General features: G+C 40.6%; 1 protein-coding gene across 6 annotated transcripts in view; it reads left to right on the plus strand.

Moving 5' to 3' along the window:
* LOC106588814 (phosphoprotein associated with glycosphingolipid-enriched microdomains 1) overlaps positions 1-25,108 on the plus strand; it is a 100,212-nt gene that overhangs the window by 50,449 nt on the left and 24,655 nt on the right. For all 6 annotated transcript variants that reach the window (XM_014178258.2, XM_045709298.1, XM_045709299.1 and 3 more), the window contains one exon: positions 14,780-14,829. The gene's annotated coding sequence lies outside the window, so the exon portion shown is untranslated. The remainder of the gene's footprint in view (positions 1-14,779; positions 14,830-25,108) is intronic.

A 25,108-nucleotide genomic window follows, 5' to 3' on the forward strand; every position in this document is an offset into this window, starting at 1 on the left:
GTGTCTGTCTGTCTGTTTGTCTGTGTGTATATCTGTCTGTCTGTGTGTGGGTGTGTATGTCTGTGGGTATGTATGCCTGTCTCTGTGTGTCTGTCTGTGGGTGTGTATGTCGGTCTGTCTCTTTGGGTGTGTCTGGGTGGGTGTGTACAGTTGAAGTCAGAAGTGTACGCTTGCGTCCCACCTAGTCAACAGCCAGTGGAATCGCGTGGCGCGAAATACAAATACCTCAAAAATGCTATAACTTCAATTTCTCAAACATATTACTATTTTACACCATTTTAAAGACAAGACTCTCGTTAATCTAACCACATTGTTCGATTTCAAAAAGGCTTTACAGCGAAAGCAAAACATTAGATTGTCAGGAGAGTACCCTGCCAAAAATAATCACACAGCCATTTTCAAAGCATGCATATATGTCACAAAAACCAAAACCACAGCTAAATGCAGCACTAACCTTTGATCTTCATCAGATGACACTCCTAGGACATTATGTTATACAATACATGCATGTTTTGTTCAATCAAGTTCATATTTATATCAAAAACAGCTTTTTACATTAGCATGTGATGTTCATAACTAGCATACCCACCGCAAACCTCCGGTGAATTTACTAAATTACTCATGATTAACGTTCACAAAATACATAACAATTATTTTAAGAATTATAGATACAGAACTCCTTATGCAATCGCGGTGTCAGATTTTAAAATAGCTTTTCGGCGAAAGCACATTTTGCAATATTCTGAGTACATAGCCCGGCCATCACGGCTAGCTATTTTGACACCCACCAAGTTTGGCCCTCACCAAACTCAGAATTACTATTAGAAAAATTGGATTACCTTTGCTGTTCTTCGTCAGATTGCACTCCCAGGACTTCTACTTCAACAACAAATGTTGTTTTGGTTCCAAATAATCCATAGTTATATCCAAATACCTCCGTTATGTTCGTGCGTTCAGGTCACTATCCGAAAGGGTGACACGCGAGCGCATTTCGTAACAAAACATTTCAAAATATTCCATTACTGTACTTCGAAGCATGTCAAACGCTGTTTAAAATCAATTTTTATGCTATTTTTCTCGTAAAATAGCGATAATATTCCAACCGGGCGACGTATTCATTCAAAGGCTGAAAGAAAAAAATTGAGAATTCTCATGAATGCGCATCTCCAGTGTCACTGTTCCCAGGCTGACCACTCACAAATTCTCCTGCTGTTCTTCGCCCAGAAACAGCAGACACCCCATTACACTTTCTGGTGCCTTCTGAGAGCCAATGGAAGCCTTAGAAAATGTCACGTTACAGCAGAGATGCTGTATTTTCGATAGAGATGCCACAGAAGGAGAACAAATTGTCAGACAGGGCACTTCCTGTATGGAATCTTCTCAGGTTTTGGCCTGCCATATGAGTTCTGTTATACTCAGACACCATTCAAACAGTTTTAGAAACGTTAGTGTTTTCTTTCCACATCTACTAATTATATGCATATTCTCATTTCTGGGCAAGAGTAGTAACCAGTTTAAATCGGGTACGTTTTTTATCCGGCCGTACAAATACTGCCCCCTAGCCCCTACAGGTTTCACAATTCCTGACATAAAAAAAATCCCTGTTTTAGGTCAGTTAGGATCACAACTTTATTTTAAGAATGTGAAATGTCAGAATAATAGTAGAGTGATTTAGTTCAGCTTTTATTTCTTTCATCACATTCCCAGTGTGTCTGTTTGTCTGTAGCCTTCCACAAGCTTCCCACAATAAGTTGGGTGAATTTTGGCCCATTCCTCCATACAGAGCTGGTGTAACTGAGTCAGGTTTGTAGGCCTCCTTGCTCGCACACGCTTTTTCAGTTCTGCCCACAAATCTTCTATGGGATTGAGGTCAGGGCTTTGTGATGGCCACTCCAATACCTTGACTTTGTTGTCCTTAAGCCATTTTGCCACAAATTTGGAAGTATGCTTGGGGTCATTGTGCATTTGGAAGACCCAAGACCCATTGTCCCCATGTGCAGTTGCAAACCGCAGTTTGGCTTTTTTATGGCAGTTTCGGAGCAGTGGCTTCTTCCTTGCTGAGCGGCCTTTCAGGTTATGTCGATATAGGACTCGTTTTACTGTGGATATAGATACTTTTGTACCTGTTTCCTCCAGCATCTTCACAAGGTCCTTTGCTGTTGTTCTGGGATTGATTTGCACTTTTCGCACCAAAGTACGTTCATCTCTAGGAGACAGAATGCATCTCCTTCCTGAGCGGTATGACGGCTGCGAGGCCCCATGGTGTTTATACTTGCTTACTTTTGTTTGTACAGATGAACGTGGTACCTTCAGGCGTTTGGAAATTGCTCCCAAGGAAGAACCAGACTTGTGGAGGTCTACAATTATTTTTCTGAGGTCTTGGCTGATTTCTTTTGATTTGCCCATGATGTCAAGCAGAGACACTGAGTTTGCAGGTAGGCCTCGAAATACATCCACAGGTACACCTCCAATTGACTCAAATTATGTCAATTAGCCAATCAGAAGCTTCTAAAGCCATGATGGAATTTTCTGGAATTTTCCAAGCTGTTTAAAGGCACAGTCAACTTAGTGTATGTAAATTTCTGACCCACTGGAATTGTGATACAGTGAATTATAAGTGAAATAATCTGTTTGTAAACAATTGTTGGAAAAATGACTTGTGTCATGCACGAAGTAGATGTCCTAACCGACTTGCTAAAACTATAGTTTGTTAACCTGTTAGGGCTAGGGGGCAGTATTTACACGGCCGGATAAAAAAATGTACCCGATTTAATTTGGTTATTACTACTGCCCAGAAACTAGAATATGCATATAATTATTGGCTTTGGATAGAAAACACCCTAAAGTTTCTAAAACTGTTTGAATGGTGTCTGTGAGTATAACAGAACTCATATGGCAGGCAAAAACCTGAGAAGATTCCTTACAGGAAGTGGCCTGTCTGACAAGTTCTTGTTCTTCTTGACTCTCTTTATTGAAAACTGAGGATCTTTGCTGTAACGTGACACTTCCTACGGCTCCCATAGGCTCTCAGAACCCGGGAAAAAGCTGAATGATGTAATTCCAGCCCCTGGCTGAAAAACATTAGCGCCTTTGGTAAGTGGTCTATCAGAGGACAATGAGACTGAGGCGCGTGCACGAGGCGACCCCATGTTTTTATTTTCTCTCTCTTTGTACTAAAACACAGATTCCCGGTCGGAATATTATCGCTTTTTACGAGAAAAATTGCATAAAATTTGATTTTAAACAGCGGTTGACATGCTTCGAAGTATGGTAATGGAATATTTAGAATTTTTTTGTCACGAAACGCATCGGGCGCGTCACCCTTCTTTACCCTTTCGGATAGTGTCTTGAACGCACGAACAAAACGCCGCTATTTGGATATAACTATGGATTATTTTGAACCAATCCAACATTTGTTATTGAAGTACAAGTCCTGGGAGTGCATTCTGACGAAGAACAGCAAAGGTAATAACATTTTTCTTATAGTAAATCTGACTTTGGTGAGGGCTGAACTTGGTGGGTGTCTAAATAGCTAGCCCTGTGATGCCGGGCTATCTACTTAGAATATTGCAAAATGTGCTTTCACCGAAAAGCTATTTTAAAATCGGACATAGCGAGTGCATAGAGGAGTTCTGTATATATAATTCTTAAAATAATTATGTTTTTGTGAACGTTTATCGTGAGTAATTTAGTAAATTCACCGGAAGTTTGCGGGGGGTATGCTAGTTCTGAACGTCACATGCTAATGTAAAAAGCTGGTTTTTGATATAAATATGAACTTGATTGAACAAAACATGCATGTATTGTATAACATAATGTCCTAAGATTGTCATCTGATGAAGATCATCAAAAGTTAGTGCTGCATTTAGCTGTGGTTTGGGTTTGTGACATTATTTGCTAGCTTGAAAAATGGGTGTCTGATTATTTCTGGCTGGATACTCTGCTGACATAATCTAATGTTTTGCTTTCGTTGTAAAGCCTTTTTGAAATCGGACAGTGTGGTTAGATTAACGAGAGTCTTTAAAATGGTGTAAAATAGTCATATGTTTGAGAAATTGAAGTAATAGCATTTCTAAGGTATTTGAATAACGCGCCACGGGATTCCACTGGCTGTTACGTAGGTGGGACGAAATCGTCCCACTGGCCCTAGAGAAGTTAACAAGAATTTTGTGGAGTCGTTGAAAAACGAGTTAAAATGACTCCAATCTAAGTGTATGTAAACTTCCGACTTCAACTGTATGTGTCTGTGTGGGTGGGTGTGTATGCCTGTCTGTCTGTGTGTCTGTGTGGGTGTATGTCTGTCTGTGTGGGTGTCTGGGTCTGTCTGTGTGGGTGTCTGGGTCTGTCTGTGTGGGTGTCTGGGTCTGTATGTGTCTGTCTGTCTGTGTGGGTGTGTATGTCAGGGTCTGTCTGTTTGGGTCTGTCTGTCTTTGTGGGTCTGTCTGTCTGTCAGTTGGTGTGGGTGTCTGTGTGGGTGTGTATGTCTGGGTCTGTCTGTGTCTGTGTGGGTCTGTCTGTCTGTCGGTTGGTGTGGGTGTCTGTGTGGGTGCTTCTTCATCCTCCCATATTAATAGCCCATTGCTTTGCGGGTATTGTCCTCCAGGCTGGTGTCAGAGCTAGGTGATGTATGGTGGGGTGCTGATGGGGGAACGTTGTTTGTGATGTATGTGTCTGTTATGAAGATGTTGGGTTTGCACAACGAGTGTGTGTGTGTGCGTGTGTGAGAGAGAGGGAGAGAAACTCTGTAGAGATCTGTTACATCTCATTTGGGCTGGCATAATGAATCAACCCAATGTCCTTGTGTACCTGAGATGAGAGACGGACGGACAGGGAGACGGACGGACACAGAGAGAGAGCGTGTGTGAGAAAGAGAGACAGAAAGAGAGACAGACAAGGCCTATGTCTGTGTTAATGTTTTAATCTTCCCTGCTATGCAGCACATCATAATCTCTCCTGTTGAATAAAGACCTGCTCTGCTCTATCAGTGGCAATCTGCAGCTCATTTCCAAAGATCCAGCAGCAAGACTCTGCCTGCAGCAACAACCTGTGACTCAAAGACAACTCTCTGCTTTTTAGTGCTGAGTGCTGTCGCCTCACATTAGGGAGAATTTGTGGTTTTCTTAAATAAAATATAACATTCCCTTGATCTCTTGGATCCTCCAAGAATATTTGACCCTTTGTGTCTGTGGTGTTTCTTGGATTCCTTTGTGGGATATCAGGCCTCTTGTTTTTCTCTCCGTTTTGAGATGCTGAAGTGATATCAACAGGCCTTCGCTCTTAACTGACTGATAATGTCACCCCCCAGCCTCAGCAGCGCAGGTCAGTAGGTCAGCAGCTGTCTAAATGTTTGGTGAGAACGTCATTTAGGATGTGTGACAGTCACTGGGACTGTGACAATGTGTAGTCTCTCGTGTTATTCATTTAGACTACGCTTTGTGATTTTAATGGCCGACTCGGCTGACTTGCGATATAGATACAAAGCTGCACTACAACATATTTAGTATGAGCTCATATTCAATTTCAACAAATGATTGTTAGACCCTAAGCAGTTGGTACTTCTCAGTATTCAAAAAGGGATTATGAGAATATTCATTTTAGGTTTAGTGTCATTTTGTGGTCGGATGTTTAAATCTCTCACGCTCCCCAAATAGAGACGATTATAATGATGAATATGCTTCCTCCTTTTTGGTGTTGACCAGATGGAGGGACTGAGAAAGAGGAGGTGAGAAAAGGAGAGAGAGAAATCGAGCGTTAGTGCGCCTAGAGCATAACATGGATAAAAATAGAGAAGTTTCTTTAGACTACAGACTTTAGTGTGTTAATGGTTGACACAGACAGTATTGTTTGCTAGCTGAACCAGGGACACAGTAGAGCAGAGCAGCATGCCCTGAATGCAGACACTACTGAGAGAGGGAGAGAAAAGGGTGGGACAGCACTCCTTTAGTAACCTGCCAGCCATGCAAACCCCCATTTTGAGCCCCAGAAGTGCAGCTTCAACCTCTAACTCTAGTGGAATGCTGTGTGTGAGAGCTAGAGTTACATTTGGTTTGTTTTACTTTCTCAGTTCCTTAACTGGCTTCATAGAGAAAGGCAGGCAGTGTGGTGTTATCCATACCCTCTGTTTTCCACTTGATGTGGTCGGATGGGATATTTCTTGGCTGAAAGAATCTTCTGTGTGGGGAAAAAAACATTTTCGGGGGGCTCCCGAGGGGCGCAGCGGTCTAAGGCACTGCATCTCAGTGCTTGAGGCGTCACTACAGACACCCTGGTTCGATTCCAGGCTGTATCACAACCGGCCGTGATTGGGAGTCATGTAGGTGTAGGCCATCTTTGTAAATAAGAATTTCTTCTTAACTGACTTGCCTAGTTAAATAAAGGGGGGAGCCCTGTCCTCAAGAGACCTACAGCCCTGTCCTCAAGAGACCTACAGCCCTGTCCTCAAGAGACCTAAAGCTATATATAGAAGGTTTGAGAGTTTCTGTTGAAAAATACGTCTTATTTTAGAGAAGCATCTCTGTTAAACAAATATGCACCGGCTGTACTTTACCCTGCCTGTTACTGCAGAAAAACATTCAGCAAGTTTCCATTTCATTTCCTTAATTCCTTGTTTTAAAGTAAACTTGATAGGCATCTTTAAAGAGAGAAAGAGGAACTCTGAAGAGGGAGAACCTGGATGGTATGAAGACAGAGAAAAAGAAGAGGGACTCAAAGATGAGAAAGAGAGAGGCAACTCAGAAGATATATAACAAATTCAAGCAGCACTGAATGTCTCCCTCATGTAGATGAGAAATGAGAGGAAACCAAAAATACAGAGAAGCCCTCTAAATTATGCAGTCTGTCCGTCCGACTGCTTCCCATTTAGGGGAAAAACAAGACGGATCAATTTTCCTCCATGTCAGACCATTAACACCAACCCGTGGGACTATCACTGTTTCCATGGCTACACCGCCCGCCATATTCTGTTGATTAACACTGACTGTTTTAATTGGAAGATTTCCCTCTCGCCACGTCCCCGCGAGACAACCACTGATTGGTTTAGATTAGACGCTACTGGAAGGTCTGGCGAGCATCGGGCACTGACCCATGGAACTGACAGTCGGCGTGTGCGTGTCCTCTCTTGGCTTTCCCCGACTGCTTGCACCATGTTCAAAACTAGATTAGTCCCAGTTGGTTAGCTGTGGCGTTAGCGAAGTAGCTGATGGTATTATCTGTGGTATTAGCTAGCTAGCTGATGGTTTTGTCTGGTATGGTATTAGCTGTGGTGCTAGCTAGCTGATGGGTTTTGTCTGTGGTATGGTATTAGCTGCGGTATTAGCTAGCTAGCTGATGGGTTTTGTCTGTGGTATGGTATTAGCTGTGGTATTAGCTAGCTAGCTGATGGTTTTGTCTGTGGTATGGTTTTCGCTGTGGTATTAGTTAGCTAGCTGATGGTTTTGTCTGTGGTATGGATATTAGCTGTGGTATCAGCAGGCTAGCTAATGGTTTTGTCTGTGGTGCGATATTAGCTGTGGTATCAGCTAGCTAGCTGATGGGTTTTGTCTGTGGTGTGGTATTAGCTAGCTAGCTGATCGTTTTGTCTGTGGTATGGATATTAGCTGTGGTGTTAGCTAGCTAGCTGATGCTATTGTCTTAGACAGGGCAGGGCCACGGAGGGACAGCATCCTGAAGGGCTGTAATATACTGTATGATTGACCCACAGACGAGCCTTAGGGATGGGTGTGTCACTGTCAGAAGTTCTCTGTATCCTCTCTGTTAGTTTCGTTTATCGCTTTGCTGATATATATATATATAGCACCAAAGCGATAAACGAAACTAATATATATATATATACACACTTAGAAATGTCCATGTTTTTTCAAATAAAAGCTACTTTTTTTATGTTAAAATAACATCAAATTGATCACAAATACAGTGTAGACATTGTGAATGACTATTGTTGCTGGAAATGGCAGATTTCTTTGAAAATGGAATATCTACATAGGAGTACAGAGGCCCATTATCAGCAACCATCACTCCTGTGTTCCAATGGCACGTTGTGTTAGCTAATCCAAGTTTATAATTTTAAAAGGCTAATTGATCATTAGAAAACCCTTTTGCAATTATGTTAGCACAGCTGAAAACTGTTCTGATTACAGAAGCAATAAAACGGGCCTTCTTTAGACTAGTTGAGTATCTGGAGCATACTTCCAAAGTTGTGGCAAAATGTCTTAAGGGCAACAAAGTCAAGGTATTGGGGTGGCCATCACAAAGCCCTGACCTCAATCCTATAGAAAATGTGTGGGCAGAACTGAAAAGGTGTGTGTGAGCAAGGAGGCCTACAAACCTGACTCATTTACACCAGCTCTGTCAGGAGGAATGGGACAAAATTCACCCAATTTATTGTGGGAAGCTTGTGGAAGACTACCCGAAACGTTTGACCCAAGTTAAACAATTTAAAGACAATGCTACCAAATACTAATTGTGTATGTAAACTTCTGACCACTGGGAATGTGATGAAAGAAATAAAAGATTAAATAAAGCATTCTCTCTACTATTATTCTGAAATGTTACATTCTTAAAATGAAGTGGTGATCCTAACTGACCTAAGACAGGGAATTTTTACTAGGATTAAATGTCAGGAGTTGTGAAACTGAGTTTAAATGTATTTGGCAAAGGTGTATGTAAACTTCCGACTTCAACTGTACACACCCACTCACTGTGTGTGTGTGTGTGTGTGTGTATATATATGTATTGATGTGTGTGTGTGTGTGTGTGTGTGTGTGTGTGTGTGTGTGTGCCAGTCAAAGGTTTGGACACACCTTCTCATTCAAGGGTTTTTCTTTATTTTTACTATTTTCTACATTGTAGAATAATAGTGAAGACATCAAAACTATGAAATAACACACATGGAATCATGTAGTAGCCAAAAAAGTGTGAAACAAATCAAAATGAATTTTATATTTCAGATTATTCAAAGTCGCCACCCTTTGCCTTGATGACAGCTTTGCACACTTTGCATTCTCTCAACCAGCTTCACGAGGTAGTCACCTGGAATGCATTTTAATTAACAGGTGTGCCTTGTTTAAGGTTAATTTGTGGATTTTTTTGTTGTTGAGCCAATCAGTTGTTGTGACAAGGTAGGGTGGTATACAGAAGATAGCCCTATTTGGTAAAATACCATATTATGGCAAGAACAGCTCAAATAAGCAAAGAGAAACGACAGTCCATCGTTACTTTAAGACATGAAGGTCAGTCAATCCAGAAAATCTCAAGAACTTTGAAAGTTTCTTCAAGTGCCGTCGCAAAAACCATCAAGCGCTATGATGAAACTGGCTCTCATGAGGACTGCCTCAGGAAAGGAAGACCCAGAGTTACCGCTCCTGCAGAGGATAAGTTCATTAGAGTTAACTGCACCTCAGATTGCAGCCCAAATAAATGCTTCACAGAGTTTAAGTAACAGACACATCTCAACATCAACTGTTCAGAGGAGACTGCGTGAATCAGGCCTTCATGGTTGAAATTGCTGCAAGAAACCACTACTAAAGAACACCAATAAGAAGAAGAGACTTGCTTGGGCCAAGAAACACGAGCAATGGACATTAGACCGGTGGAAATCTGTCCTTTGGTCTGATGAGTCCAAATTTGAGATTTTTGGTTCTAACCGCCATGTCTTTGTGAGACGCAGAGTAGGTGAACAGATGATGGAGTAGTGCATCAGATGACCTGGCCTCCACAATCACCCGACCTCAACCCAATTGAGATGGTTTGGGATGAGTTGGACCGCAGAGTGATGGAAAAGCAGCCAACAAGTGCTCAGCATATGTGGGAACTCCTTCAAGACTGTTGGAAAAGCAGTCCTCATGAAGCTGGTTGAGAGAATGCCAAGTGTGTGCAAAGCTGTCATCAAGACAAAGGGTGGCTACTTTGAAGAATTTATTAATATTTAGATTTGTTTAACACTCTTTTGGTTACTACGTTATTCCATATGTGTTTTTTCATAGCTTTTATGTCTTCACTATTATTCAACAATGTATAAAATAGTAAAAATAAAGAAAAACCCTTGAATGAGGGGGGTCCGGAGGTGTGAGGACGTGCCCAGAGGGCACAGGGGGAGAGAAGCGGGCTCATGCTGAATAGCATGGCATTGATTATCATTAGGCCTGTCAAACTGAGAAACACAAGCAGACACACACACAATACACACACAGAGACAGCAACATATGCTGTATGGCGTGAAATCCTGATGAGAGGCGGATAAGGACCTGTTAGAGCTGGTCTTTGTTGGGCACGTCTTTCTGCTCTCACTCTGTCAGGTTGAAAAACATCACAGAGGAATTTGTGTCTGATACAAGAATGTGAGAAGCCCTTGTATTGTATTAAACATTCCCTCACATGAGTGCAATGGAAGTTTTAATGTCACGAAAATGCGGCATAGGATTTCTTCAAAATTAAACTAATTTGCATAACTTTGAATACATTTGTCTTTTTTTTCTCTTTGCTTTTACAATTTATTTATTATTTGAAATTGCACTTTAGAGAACACTCTCACTTCCACATAATCTTTGTCTGCGAAAGCACATTATAAAATAACAAGCACCCCCCCCAACCCAAAATTCCTCATTGTATTATTATTCCAGAGTGAGTTTCCCCCCCCCATTCTCTTATCAAATTATTTATTCTGGAAATGCCTCTGGCTCACACATGAGAATCCTCCCTGGGAAGAGTTCTCAATATCCAGCTATGTGCACGTGCGTGTGTAAGGCCACTCACAGAGAAGGTCGGTGGTGTTCCACGGGCATGCCAGTGTGCACCCGTCTCTCTCTCAGACCATCAGCCTGCCGCTAGCAAGCCACACACTGCTCACAGAGGTAGCATTATTTTCTTGTGCGGAGGGATACTGTACGGTGAAGATGGAGGCTGTGATTTTGCAGGGGTCCCGGAGTCTGCAAGCCCATGGTGCTGCGCTGGGCGGCGGGTCGCAGCTGCAATGGGAGTGTGTGTGTGTGTTTGCTGGGCCGAAAGTAGGAGGCCTCTCCGTTGCAGTCCAAACACATTCCTACTTTAAATGGCTTTTCCATTTTGTTATTTTCTATGGCAGGGAATAGAATGTTCTCTCGATTCTTTCTCTCCTAAGACTCTGTTTTTCTCCTATTAAGACTGGAGTGTGGAGTGCTTTCTTGTTTCAGGCAGGAGAGGAGAGCACTCTCTCTGTGGCTTGGGGCTTATTGCTGCTGGGTTCATTTAGTCTCACACAGAGGTCTGGAAGGTGGTTTTTCACAGTCTAAAAGATATGAAATAATGTAGCTGTCTTTGGTGGGTATTGAGTTTAAAGGGAAAAAGCTGTTATGGACAGACTGGGAAGAAGATGAGATGGAAGAGTTATTCTGCTTTTCTTCTGAGTTAGCTTCACATAGATATCCTCGTTTGATTGTTTTCCCAAAAATATATTAAATTATTTAAGTTGTTGGTGTTATAGGCTTGTAAAGGACAACATGCATTATGGACTAGAGAAGGGGATGAGAGTTACTATTCTTGGACTAGGGAAGGGGATGAGAGTTACTATTCTTGGACTGGGGAAGGGGATGAGAGTTACTATTCTTGGACTAGGGAGGGGGATGAGAGTTACTATTCTTGGACTAGGGAGGGGGATGAGAGTTACTATTCTTGGACTTGGGAAGGGGATGAGAGTTACTGTTCTTGGACTAGGGAAGGGGATGAGTTACTATTCTTGGACTAGGGAAGGGGATGAGAGTTACTGTTCTTGGACTAGGGAAGGGGATGAGTTACTATTCTTGGACTGTGTGGGGGGATGAGAGTTACTGTTCTTGGACTAGGGAAGGGGATGAGAGTTACTATTCTTGGACTGGGGAAGGGGATGAGAGTTACTATTCTTGGACTAGGGAAGGGGACGAGAGTTACTATTCTTGGACTAGGGAAGGGGATGAGAGTTACTATTCTTGGACTAGGGAAGGGGATGAGAGTTACTATTCTTGGACTAGGGAAGGGGATGAGAGTTACTATTCTTGGACTGGGGAAGGGGATGAGAGTTACTATTCTTGGACTAGGGAGGGGGATGAGAGTTGCTGTTCTTGGACTAGGGAAGGGGATGAGTTACTATTCTTGGACTAGGGAAGGGGATGAGAGTTACTGTTCTTGGACTAGGGAAGGGGATGAGAGTTACTATTCTTGGACTAGGGAAGGGGATGAGAGTTACTATTCTTGGACTAGGGAAGGGGATGAGAGTTACTATTCTTGGACTGGGGAAGGGGATGAGAGTTACTATTCTTGGACTAGGGAAGGGGATGAGTTACTGTTCTTGGACTGGGGAAGGGGATGAGAGTTACTATTCTTGGACTGGGGAAGGGGATGAGAGTTACTATTCTTGGACTAGGGAAGGGGATGAGTTACTGTTCTTGGACTAGGGAAGGGGACGAGAGTTACTGTTCTTGGACTAGGGAAGGGGACGAGAGTTACTGTTCTTGGACTGGGGAAGGGGACGAGAGTTACTATTCTTTGACTGGGGAAGGGGATGAGAGTTACTATTCTTGGACTGTGTGGGGGGATGAGAGTTACTGTTCTTGGACTGGGGAATGGGATGAGAGTTACTATTCTTGGACTAGGGAAGGGGATGAGAGTTACTGTTCTTGGACTGGGGAATGGGATGAGAGTTACTATTCTTGGACTAGGGAAGGGGATGAGAGTTACTATTCTTGGACTAGGGAGGGGGACGAGAGTTACTATTCTTGGACTAGGGAGGGGGACGAGAGTTACTATTCTTGGACTTGGGAAGGGGATGATGGAGTTACTATTCTTGGACAGATGGAGCTCGAACCTCGTCATCATCATTCTTCCACCTGTGTCCCTTCACTCAGTGCTGTTCAGGGAAACATGATTAAAACATTTCTATAATTGTTGCCCGCAAACCATAAATAATCATGAAGGGGTGGGGGAGAATATGGAGTTGCCATGGTGACACGACGGTATTCAGTCTGTAATTATCTGCTATGTGTGTCTCTCTCACAAGCCTACAGACAGAGAAGCAGTGTGCCTCTCTCCCGATCTGGGACCGTAGTGGGTCCACGTCCAGAATTCTAAATAATGTCACGGGTATGGGTCGGATCTGATATGATTGTCACGGGTCTCGGGTATTTGTAATTTTAAGAATCTTGGGTATTTGTCATTTTAACTGACTTGTTCAGAAAGGCCCGTGCAGATCTGAACACGACTGTTGCAGTATAGAGAGAGAGAGAAATGGTATCATTTATGCTGCTGCTCTTGCTTTTCATGAGAGTGGCGCGTGTAGCTTTTTGTTGGCCAATTATAAGTCATCAAAGTGGCAATAGGCTACAGTCATAGAGCCTCTGTGTGTGGCAAAAGTTAGGAGATATCTAATGAATGGAAGATGGAATTAAAATGACAGAATTAAATGTTAAAGGAGAAGGACAGGCTATAATGACCAAGAACCAACAGGTAGGCTGCTACTTAATACTCTGAATGGAGTTATGTGTAACTGTAGGATGAGAAAGCGCATGCACTGCACCCTGAGTTATCCTAGCTAGCTAACATTAGCTAGCTTAACAAACTTCTACCGGTTTCATGCAGTCCAAGACAGATACTACTATTCACGATAAATAACCTAGCTATGGCAGCTTTTAGTTTACTATAGAAGCGAGTCGACTTGGTTGGTTGCTGTCTCCCTCACTCCTCCCTGCTCCCCATGTCACTCACTCACAGTACGGCCCCTCCCCCGCATGCTAGAGCGGCACCTCCCTCTCGCGCTTCATCAGCTCTGGTTAATAAAGTAGCTTTGAAAATGTATTTCCTGCTGCTTCCCTCACTTGGATCGAACCGGGTCTGGATCCGACCAGGTCTATACGGAACGGGATCGTGTTGTCCTTGGGTCCGTTCGAATTGGGTCTCTACATTATTCTTTTTTATTTATGCATATCGGGTCTGGGTGGGAAAGCCCCAGGTTCATTTCCAAGACCAATAACACACACTGACTGATCTACAGATCACCTTGCATCATAAATAACTACTCAATATTATTCGTAGATCAGTCAGTCAGTCCCAATTTACCCATGATACATCACGGTTTTGATGCTCTTGAACAAGCCCATTGACTGGCAGTTACTCAGAGATTGCTTCTCAAAGGGCACTCTTCTCTATGGGGCCAATAGGTCTCTGGTCAAAAGTAGTCCACTATGCAGGGAATAAGTTGCCATTTGGGACGTACCTAGAAAGTACGATCAATGAGTTGCTTGCTGTTCTTAAACAACTCTGCATTACTTTGTTCACCAAGGAAAATGAACTTGAGAAGGCATGGCATAACTTACAGGATACTCCCTATGACCCATAAACCAGCTTTCTGGACAAACCAGAAAATCAGGAGTCCAAGTATCCTATCTGAATTTTTATCAAAGCCCATTCTTGATGTTTGTCATTCTTGTGTTTTCAGAAGTTGTGGGGTGAGTAATTTAGTGCAGATAATTGAGATAGGCCTCAGTGAGATGTTACAGATGGAACAGTTACAGCCCACTGTTATGTGTTGTCCCTCTCCAGTAGGTGTCCTCTTCTCTGTCTGTTGAGAATCAGGGACAGTCCGATCACATCCCAGAGGATACATAGAATGCAGTGGGATGATGTCACACAGTCATTATCATCTCAGTTACTGTATACATTTCTGTGTGCCATCCATGCATAATATCATACCCCACCCTGCTGTACGTTCTGCAGTGCTCTACTCTACACCACCACACGACTTTCCATAGCTAGTAACTCCTCTCTCTCCTCTCTGCAGGCAAGGACGAGCTAGTGAATAACCCCAGCCTGAGTAACCAAGGTGTCAAGGTATGGTTCTGTTTACTTTCTGCTTGCACTGTAACTCACAGGAGTGATAAAAGTGTATATTTCTCACTCTAGCACTGAAGGTGAAATAGAGTAGAGTACAGTGGAGTGTTTAAAGACTAGTTTATTTATAGTATGTATGTTTACATACATACAGCCCCTTGGTGTCACTTCTCAGCACTGGTCTTTAGTCCTCACAACTGAGTGCTGATCATTCTAATATTAATCATTTAGTGGCTGTTTATTTGTCCTATGATGTCATGTTGACACTGAAGCAGGGGTGGTTTTCACTCTGCTACTGGCTAGAGTTTCACACCACACACTCTCTGTGTGTGAGTGTGGTTTCTGCTACACAATACTGGCCTGACGTTAGCTCCCATGCTCCACAACTGCATTTGCATAGGAGCAGAGTGGCACAAGGACTTTTCAGACCCACATAAATACTAGGGCTGGGACGATGCCAGTAATGTTTTCTTTGGCAAAAATGGAAACACGTTGCACACCAAACTCTTTGGTCCTTTAATAAAAACCTACTGTATGTCAAATAGTGTGCTTGGAAAATACAAAAATGTGACTCTGGATGACAACATAATGATGTTTGTTTCCAACATTAGGGCTGTTTTCCTAAAGAAATCCGCTTTGCGTTTTGTTTCATTGCCACGATACTAACGAGTATCGCAATACCGGCCCTAGTAAACACACATCACTTCGGACGTATGTTTAGCTCTTCTTTGCTGTTCTGTTATTGCTGTCTGGTTGACTGATTGAAAAGGGAAGGTCAAGGTTAGTTAGAGAAATCAGCTACCCTCTTTCTTCTGTCTCTGAGGCCCTCCTTTTCTACCTCTCTCTCTTGCTCTCTCTCTCCATCCTCCACACAGATAGTGTATATATATACACACACACACACACACACACACACACACACACACACACAGTACCAATGTAAAATTTGGGCACCTACTCATTCAAGGGTTTTTCTTTATTTTTACTATTGTAGAATAATACTGAAGACATAAACTATGAAATAACACATATGGAATCATGTTGTAACCAAAAATGTTTAAAAAAAATCCAAATATTTTTATATTTGAGATCATTCAAAGTAGCCACCCTTTGCCTTGATGACAGCTTTGCACACTCTTGGCATTCTCTCAACCAGCTTCATTTGGAATGCTTTTCCAACAGTCTTGAAGGAGTTCCCACATATGCTGAGCACTTATAATTTAAATGTATTCCAGGTGACTACCTCTTGAAGCTGGTTGAGAGAATGTCAAGAGTGTGCAAAGCTGTCATCAAGGCAAAGGGTGGCTACTTTGAAGAATCTCAAATATAAAATATATTTTGTTTAAAACTTTTTTGGTTACTACATGATTCCATGTGTTATTTCATAGTTTGGATGTTTTCACTATTATTCTACAATGTAGAAAATAGTAAAAATGAAGAAAAACCAGTAGGTGAGTAGGGTAGGCGTGTCCAAACTTTTAACTGGTGCTGTACATACACACAGATATATGCACACATAAACACACACATAGAGAGATGCAGTTCCCAGTCCTTAGCAACACTCAGGGCTGCCAGCCATCTGGGCCACACAACCTCTCTGGCTTATTAAAATCGTTCGGGAGAAGGGTGCCATTCCTCACGGGCTGCCCCCAGGTGGTGAGGGTAGGCAACAACACATTCGCAACGCTGACCCTCAACACGGTGACCCCTCAGGGGTGCGTGCTTAGTCCCCTCCTGTACTCCCTGTTCACCCACGACTGCGTTTCCACGCACGACTCCAACACCATCATTAAGTTTGCCGACAACACAATGGTGGTAGGCCTGATCACCGACGATGAGACAGCCTATAGGGATGAGGTCAGAGACTGCCAGGACAACAACCTCTCCCTCAAAGTCAGCAAGACAAAGGACTGATCGTGGACTACAGGAAACAGAGGGCCAAGCAGGCACCTATTCACATAGACAGGGTTGTAGCGGAGCGGGTAGAGAGCTTCAAGCTCCTCAGTGTCCACATCACTCAGGAATTATCATGGTCCACACACACCAACACAGTGGTGAAGAAGGCATGACAACGCCTCTTCCCCCTCAGGAGGCTGAAACATTTGGCATGGGCCCTCAAAAAGCTCTACAGCTGCACCATCGAGAACATCTTGGCTGGCTGCATCACTGTCTGGTATGGCAAATGCTTGGCATTAGACCGCAAGGTGCTACTGAGGGTACTGCGTACAGCTTAGTACCCAGTAACACTTTTTGACTGATCACATACGCTGCTGTTTATTATGTTACTTTAATCCTAGTTATATGCACATCGATTCACTACTGGTACCCCGTGTATATAGCCAAATTATCGTTACTCATTGTGTATTTATTATTGCTTTTATTATTATGTGTTTTACTTTTCTATTGTTTCTCTATATTCTTTATCTCTGCGTTGTTGGGAAGGGCCCGTAAGTAAGCATTTCACTGTTAATCTACACCTGTTTTTTTACAAAGCATGTGATGAATAACATTTTATTTGATTTTAATTAAGCCTAACCCTCTTGGATAGTGTTCAGGCAAATATGGCTTACGTGGGGAGGTTACTTATTACATGCGCAGTACGCAAGTTCTGTAGTATTCTCTGAGTGAGGAGACTGCAGCAGGTCTGTAGCACATAGTATGACCCTGAATGCCTGCATTGCAGTCTGTGTCTGCACTGGCTTGCCCCCTTGTGGCTGTTTTAAAACATTGCACTACATTGCAACAACTGCATGAGAACTAGGCTGATCTGTAATAGCACAACAGTAACAGATTGTAGCGCTATATGATGAATTAATATCCACTGTAATGATATTAGAATGTCTTCTATTGGATTCCATTTTTTATTTGATTTCTTAGGATCCCTATCAGCCAATGCCAATGACTACAGTCTTAGTTGGGTCCTACACGTAACGAAAAATATATTACAGACAAAAGACACATTTTGCATTAAAGGATGATGATTTTATGATTTGGAAAGTGACAACATAACTCAAGGTAACTATAGTATATAGATGTATATAGTCGTGGAAGAGCACTGCCATTACTTTTATACCCAGTAGAGAAGAGTGAGAATGTAGAGAATGAACCTGTTATGGTCAGTATATAATGTAGAGAATGAACCTGTTATGGTCAGTATAGAATGTAGAGAATGAACCTGTTATGGTCAGTATAGAATGAAGAGAATGAACCTGTTATGGTCAGTATAGAATGAAGAGAATGAACCTGTTATGGTCAGTATAGAATGAAGAGAATGAACCTGTTATGGTCAGTATAGAATGAACCTGTTATGGTCAGTATAGAATGTAGAGAATGAACCTGTTATGGTCAGTATAGAATGTAGAGAATGAACCTGTTATGGTCAGTATAGAATGTAGAGAATGAACGTGTTATGGTCAGTATAGAATGTAGAGAATGAACCTGTTATGGTCAGTATAGAATGTAGAGAATGAACCTGTTATGGTCAGTATAGAATGTATAGAATGAACCTGTTATGGTCAGAATGAAAAGAATGAACCTGTTATGGTCAGTATAGAATGAACCTGTTATGGTCAGTATAGAATGAACCTGTTATGGTCAGTATAGAATGAACCTGTTATGGTCAGTATAGAATGAACCTGTTATGGTCAGTATAGAATGTAGAGAATGAACCTGTTATGGTCAGTATAGAATGAACCTGTTATGGTCAGTATAGAATGTAGAGAATGAACCTGTTATGGTCAGTATAGAATGAAGAGAATGAACCTGTTATGGTCAGTATAGAATGTAGAGAATGAACCTGTTATGGTCAGTATAGAATGTAGAGAATGAACCTGTTATGGTCAGTATAGAATGTAGAGAATGAACCTGTTATGGTCAGTATAGAATGTAGAGAATGAACCTGTTATGGTCAGTATAGAATGTAGAGAATGAACCTGTTATGGTCAGTATAGAATGAAGAGAATGAACCTGTTATGGTCAGTATAGAATGAAGAGAATGAACCTGTTATGGTCAGTATAGAATGTAGAGAATGAACCTGTTATGGTCAGTATAGAATGAACCTGTTATGGTCAGTATAGAATGAACCTGTTATGGTCAGTATAGAATGAACCTGTTATGGTCAGTATAGAATGTAGAGAATGAACCTGTTATGGTCAGTATAGAATGAAGAGAATGAACCTGTTATGGTCAGTATAGAATGAACCTGTTATGGTCAGTATAGAATGTAGAGAATGAACCTGTTATGGTCAGTATAGAATGAACCTGTTATGGTCAGTATAGAATGAACCTGTTATGGTCAGTATAGAATGTAGAGAATGAACCTGTTATGGTCAGTATAGAAAGAAGAGAATGAACCTGTTATGGTCAGTATAGAATGAACCTGTTATGGTCAGTATAGAATGAACCTGTTATGGTCAGTATAGAATGAACCTGTTATGGTCAGTATAGAATGTAGAGAATGAACCTGTTATGGTCAGTATAGAATGTAGAGAGTGAACCTGTTATGGTCAGTATAGAATGAACCTGTTATGGTCAGTATAGAATGTAGAGAATGAACCTGTCAGTATAGAATGAAGAGAATGAACCTGTTATGGTCAGTATAGAATGAACCTGTTATGGTCAGTATAGAATGAACCCGTTATGGTCAGTATAGAATGAACCTGTTATGGTCAGTATAGAATGTAGAGAATGAACCTGTTATGGTCAGTATAGAATGAAGAGAATGAACCTGTTATGGTCAGTATAGAATGAACCTGTTATGGTCAGTATAGAATGAACCTGTTATGGTCAGTATAGAATGAACCTGTTATGGTCAGTATAGAATGTAGAGAATGAACCTGTTATGGTCAGTATAGAATGTAGAGAATGAACCTGTTATGGTCAGTATAGAATGTAGAGAATGAACCTGTTATGGTCAGTATAGAATGTAGAGAATGAACCTGTTATGGTCAGTATAGAATGTAGAGAATGAACCTGTTATGGTCAGTATAGAATGTAGAGAATGAACCTGTTATGGTCAGTATAGAATGTAGAGAATGAACCTGTTATGGTCAGTATAGAATGTAGAGAATGAACCTGTTATGGTCAGTATAGAATGTAGAGAATGAACCTGTTATGGTCAGTATATAATGTAGAGAATGAACCTGTTATGGTCAGTATAGAATGTAGAGAATGAACCTGTTATGGTCAGTATAGAATGTAGAGAATGAACCTGTTATGGTCAGTATAGAATGTAGAGAATGAACCTGTTATGGTCAGTATAGAATGTAGAGAATGAACCTGTTATGGTCAGTATAGAATGTAGAGAATGAACCTGTTATGGTCAGTATAGAATGTAGAGAATGAACCTGTTATGGTCAGTATAGAATGTAGAGAATGAACCTGTTATGGTCAGTATAGAATGTAGAGAATGAACCTGTTATGGTCAGTATAGAATGTAGAGAATGAACCTGTTATGGTCAGTATAGAATGAACCTGTTATGGTCAGTATAGAATGAAGAGAATGAACCTGTTATGGTCAGTATAGAATGTAGAGAATGAACCTGTTATGGTCAGTATAGAATGAACCTGTTATGGTCAGTATAGAATGAACCTGTTATGGTCAGTATAGAATGTAGAGAATGAACCTGTTATGGTCAGTATAGAATGTAGAGAATGAACCTGTTATGGTCAGTATAGAATGAAGAGAATGAACCTGTTATGGTCAGTATAGAATGAACCTGTTATGGTCAGTATAGAATGAAGAGAATGAACCTGTTATGGTCAGTATAGAATGTAGAGAATGAACCTGTTATGGTCAGTATAGAATGAACCTGTTATGGTCAGTATAGAATGAACCTGTTATGGTCAGTATAGAATGTAGAGAATGAACCTGTTATGGTCAGTATAGAATGTAGAGAATGAACCTGTTATGGTCAGTATAGAATGTAGAGAATGAACCTGTTATGGTCAGTATAGAATGAAGAGAATGAACCTGTTATGGTCAGTATAGAATGAACCTGTTATGGTCAGTATAGAATGAAGAGAATGAACCTGTTATGGTCAGTATAGAATGAAGAGAATGAACCTGTTATGGTCAGTATAGAATGAACCTGTTATGGTCAGTATAGAATGTAGAGAATGAACCTGTTATGGTCAGTATAGAATGTAGAGAATGAACCTGTTATGGTCAGTATAGAATGAAGAGAATGAACCTGTTATGGTCAGTATAGAATGAACCTGTTATGGTCAGTATAGAATGAAGAGAATGAACCTGTTATGGTCAGTATAGAATGTAGAGAATGAACCTGTTATGGTCAGTATAGAATGAACCTGTTATGGTCAGTATAGAATGAACCTGTTATGGTCAGTATAGAATGTAGAGAATGAACCTGTTATGGTCAGTATAGAATGTAGAGAATGAACCTGTTATGGTCAGTATAGAATGTAGAGAATGAACCTGTTATGGTCAGTATAGAATGAAGAGAATGAACCTGTTATGGTCAGTATAGAATGAACCTGTTATGGTCAGTATAGAATGAAGAGAATGAACCTGTTATGGTCAGTATAGAATGAAGAGAATGAACCTGTTATGGTCAGTAGAGAATGAACCTGTTATGGTCAGTATAGAATGAACCTGTTATGGTCAGTATAGAATGAAGAGAATGAACCTGTTATGGTCAGTATAGAATGAACCTGTTATGGTCAGTATAGAATGTAGAGAATGAACCTGTTATGGTCAGTATAGAATGAAGAGAATGAACCTGTTATGGTCAGTATAGAATGTAGAGAATGAACCTGTTATGGTCAGTATAGAATGTAGAGAATGAACCTGTTATGGTCAGTATAGAATGTAGAGAATGAACCTGTTATGGTCAGTATAGAATGTAGAGAATGAACCTGTTATGGTCAGTATAGAATGTAGAGAATGAACCTGTTATGGTCAGTATAGAATGTAGAGAATGAACCTGTTATGGTCAGTATAGAATGAACCTGTTATGGTCAGTATAGAATGTAGAGAATGAACCTGTTATGGTCAGTATAGAATGTAGAGAATGAACCTGTTATGGTCAGTATAGAATGTAGAGAATGAACCTGTTATGGTCAGTATAGAATGAACCTGTTATGGTCAGTATAGAATGTAGAGAATTAACCTGTTATGGTCAGTATAGAATGTAGAGAATGAACCTGTTATGGTCAGTATAGAATGTAGAGAATGAACCTGTTATGGTCAGTATAGAATGTAGAGAATGAACCTGTTGTGGTCAGTATAGAATGAAGAGAATGAACCTGTTATGGTCAGTATAGAATGTAGAGAATGAACCTGTTATGGTCAGTATAGAATGAAGAGAATGAACCTGTTATGGTCAGTATAGAATGAACCTGTTATGGTCAGTATAGAATGAAGAGAATGAACCTGTTATGGTCAGTATAGAATGTAGAGAATGAACCTGTTATGGTCAGTATAGAATGTAGAGAATGAACCTGTTATGGTCAGTATAGAATGTATAGAATGAACCTGTTATGGTCAGTATAGAATGTAGAGAATGAACCTGTTATGGTCAGTATAGAATGAACCTGTTATGGTCAGTATAGAATGTAGAGAATGAACCTGTTATGGTCAGTGTAGAATGAACCTGTTATGGTCAGTATAGAATGAAGAGAATGAACCTGTTATGGTCAGTATAGAATGTAGAGAATGAACCTGTTATGGTCAGTATAGAATGTAGAGAATGAACCTGTTATGGTCAGTATAGAATGTAGAGAATGAACCTGTTATGGTCAGTATAGAATGTAGAGAATGAACCTGTTATGGTCAGTATAGAATGTAGAGAATGAACCTGTTATGGTCAGTATAGAATGTAGAGAATGAACCTGTTATGGTCAGTATAGAATGTATAGAATGAACCTGTTATGGTCAGTATAGAATGAACCTGTTATGGTCAGTATAGAATGTAGACCTGTTATGGTCAGTATAGAATGTAGAGAATGAACCTGTTATGGTCAGTATAGAATGTAGAGAATGAACCTGTTATGGTCAGTGTAGAATGAACCTGTTATGGTCAGTATAGAATGAACCTGTTATGGTCAGTATAGAATGTAGAGAATGAACCTGTTATGGTCAGTATAGAATGTAGAGAATGAACCTGTTATGGTCAGTATAGAATGTATAGAATGAACCTGTTATGGTCAGTATAGAATGAAGAGAATGAACCTGTTATGGTCAGTATAGAATGAACCTGTTATGGTCAGTGTAGAATGTAGAGAATGAACCTGTTATGGTCAGTATAGAATGAACCTGTTATGGTCAGTATAGAATGTAGAGAATGAACCTGTTATGGCCAGTATAGAATGAAGAGAATGAACCTGTTATGGTCAGTATAGAATGAAGAGAATGAACCTGTTATGGTCAGTATAGAATGAACCTGTTATGGTCAGTATAGAATGTAGAGAATGAACCTGTTATGGTCAGTATAGAATGTAGAGAATGAACCTGTTATGGTCAGTATAGAATGTAGAGAATGAACCTGTTATGGTCAGTATAGAATGTAGAGAATGAACCTGTTATGGTCAGTATAGAATGTAGAGAATGAACCTGTTATGGTCAGTATAGAATGTAGAGAATGAACCTGTTATGGTCAGTATAGAATGTAGAGAATGAACCTGTTATGGTCAGTATAGAATGTAGAGAATGAACCTGTTATGGTCAGTATAGAATGAACCTGTTATGGTCAGTATAGAATGTAGAGAATGAACCTGTCAGTATAGAATGAAGAGAATGAACCTGTTATGGTCAGTATAGAATGAAGAGAATGAACCTGTTATGGTCAGTATAGAATGAACCTGTTATGGTCAGTATAGAATGAACCTGTTATGGTCAGTATAGAATGTAGAGAATGAACCTGTTATGGTCAGTATAGAATGTAGAGAATGAACCTGTTATGGTCAGTATAGAATGAACCTGTTATGGTCAGTATAGAATGTAGAGAATGAACCTGTCAGTATAGAATGAAGAGAATGAACCTGTTATGGTCAGTATAGAATGAAGAGAATGAACCTGTTATGGTCAGTATAGAATGTAGAGAATGAACCTGTTATGGTCAGTATAGAATGTAGAGAATGAACCTGTTATGGTCAGTATAGAATGTAGAGAATGAACCTGTTATGGTCAGTATAGAATGAAGAGAATGAACCTGTTATGGTCAGTATAGAATGAACCTGTTATGGTCAGTATAGAATGAACCTGTTATGGTCAGTATAGAATGTAGAGAATGAACCTGTTATGGTCAGTATAGAATGTAGAGAATGAACCTGTTATGGTCAGTATAGAATGAACCTGTTATGGTCAGTATAGAATGTAGAGAATGAACCTGTTATGGTCAGTATAGAATGAAGAGAATGAACCTGTTATGGTCAGTATAGAATGAACCTGTTATGGTCAGTATAGAATGAACCTGTTATGGTCAGTATAGAATGTAGAGAATGAACCTGTTATGGTCAGTATAGAATGTAGAGAATGAACCTGTTGTGGTCAGTATAGAATGAAGAGAATGAACCTGTTATGGTCAGTATAGAATGTAGAGAATGAACCTGTTATGGTCAGTTTAGAATGTAGAGAATGAACCTGTTATGGTCAGTATAGAATGTAGAGAATGAACCTGTTATGGTCAGTATAGAATGTAGAGAATGAACCTGTTATGGTCAGTATAGAATGTAGAGAATGAACCTGTTATGGTCAGTATAGAATGAAGAGAATGAACCTGTTATGGTCAGTATAGAATGTAGAGAATGAACCGGTTATGGTCAGTATAGAATGAACCTGTTATGGTCAGTATAGAATGTAGAGAATGAACCTGTTATGGTCAGTATAGAATGTAGAGAATGAACCTGTTATGGTCAGTATAGAATGTAGAGAATGAACCTGTTATGGTCAGTATAGAATGTAGAGAATGAACCTGTTATGGTCAGTATAGAATGAACCTGTTATGGTCAGTATAGAATGTAGAGAATGAACCTGTTATGGTCAGTATAGAATGTTCAGAATGAACCTGTTATGGTCAGTATAGAATGTAGAGAATGAACCTGTTATGGTCAGTATAGAATGTAGAGAATGAACCTGTTATGGTCAGTATAGAATGTAGAGAATGAACCTGTTATGGTCAGTATAGAATGTAGAGAATGAACCTGTTATGGTCAGTATAGAATGAACCTGTTATGGTCAGTATAGAATGTAGAGAATGAACCTGTTATGGTCAGTATAGAATGAAGAGAATGAACCTGTTATGGTCAGTATAGAATGAA

Source organism: Salmo salar, chromosome ssa27, assembly GCF_905237065.1.
Source record: "Salmo salar chromosome ssa27, Ssal_v3.1, whole genome shotgun sequence".
NCBI lineage: Eukaryota > Metazoa > Chordata > Actinopteri > Salmoniformes > Salmonidae > Salmo > Salmo salar.